Raw genomic sequence first — 1,577 nt, forward strand, 5'->3', positions numbered from 1 at the left:
ATCCTTACACAATAAATGTGGAGAGAGACTAATGTGGTAAAAAAATTAAAGGAGTAGTATTAAATTGAGATCAAGGAATAGATAACGATATATAATTTAAGTCAAATTATCTTTTTAGTTGATAATATTTTCTTAAGAAACATATAAAAACAAACCTGACAAGTAAAATAGACCAAAAAGAATAATATTCAATAGCTAAGTGATCTGCAGATCAAGTTAGTCCCACGTTGGAAACCTATAAGCAAAGCATAGGAAAAGTGAGCATATAAAAATGGGAAGTGGGAAAGAGAAGAAAAGCATCTTTGCGCTTGGGGCAATGACGCAGCTAGGGAGGTTCTAACCGAGGCGCATCTATTGCTCGTTGAAAACTATTTCCAAACCCCCTCTTCGGCCTCGGTTCTGCCTTGGCGGTCGAGAATTTTTGGAAGGGCTTCCTTTTGAGCTAAATCCCTACAATTCTTAGTTCAACAACTTTTATCTTTTTCTATAATAAAGTTTTATGTTTGTTCTATATTCTATGAAACACAAAAAATCATTGTCGTTGGTAAAATTGGCAGCTCAACAGAAACTTATTTAAAGTACAAAGAGAGAATTCAATATCAACCCTCTTTTAGTACTTGACATGGAGATATACTGGTCATTCATCTATCAGGTCCACAATATACTTCTTTTAAGTATTTCTACATAGGTTAACGGAGAATCATCATTTTTTATATTTAGAGTATAATTTCTTCCTTGGATCAAACTCTTATTCTTTAATCTTTCTGGAGCCCAATCTCTTATATCTTCTATCATACTCCTAAATATTATTATTTTTGGATAACAGTAAATTCTCGTTCAACCAAAATTGTGATCTTTACAAAACAACTAACTCTTTTGGACTCAGAGTTAGCTCTCAATCTAGCTATTTCTAATAAAATTTACTTGGCCAAGCTTCTAAAACCAGTTTATTTTGAAAAGTACTTTTAGTGAGAAGCAGTTTATGGTTGGCCAATTAATTTAAAAAGCATTTTTGAGTAGCAATTAGTGTTTGCCCAAGTTTTCAAAAAATATTTTTAAGTGTATTTTTCTCAAAAGTGTTAAAAAAAGCAGTCTATATGAAAAAGCCTACTTTTTAAACTTCTTAAAACTGCTTCTACTACTCCCCAAAAGCATTTATTTTCTCTCAAAAGCTTGGCCATACACCTCTTCTTCTTTTTTTTTAATTTTTAAATAAGCACTTTTTGAGAAAAATAAGTACTTTTGGTGAAAAATAAGCTTGGCCAAACAGATTATTAGTCACCTAGTCTATACCTATTGATTTCTAAATGGGGTAGGCTATCAACTGATCAGGATGACTCTTTCATTTGGTGTGTTTCTGCCCTTCTATATGCAACTGAATTGCTATGTCCCTGAGTCTTTGCAAGCTACTGGTGGACTTGTTAGAGAATCTTCTAGCATTTCGTTCAGTCCATATCTGATAGACAACAACAGCAAAACAAAAACCCATAATGCAAGCTCTTGGTCGACTGTTACATGTCCTTTGAATGAGTCATTGAATTTCTTGGTGCCAATCTCCTATTACCTTGTGAACACCT

The 1,577-nt window shown here is 33.1% G+C and overlaps 1 pseudogene; it reads left to right on the forward strand.

The window, feature by feature from the left end:
- The first annotated feature begins 298 nt into the window (after nucleotides 1-298).
- On the forward strand, nucleotides 299-444 carry LOC132069024 (U4 spliceosomal RNA; annotated as a pseudogene).
- The last annotated feature ends 1,133 nt before the right edge of the window (nucleotides 445-1,577 follow it).

This window comes from Lycium ferocissimum, chromosome 8 (genome assembly GCF_029784015.1).
Source record: "Lycium ferocissimum isolate CSIRO_LF1 chromosome 8, AGI_CSIRO_Lferr_CH_V1, whole genome shotgun sequence".
NCBI lineage: Eukaryota > Viridiplantae > Streptophyta > Magnoliopsida > Solanales > Solanaceae > Lycium > Lycium ferocissimum.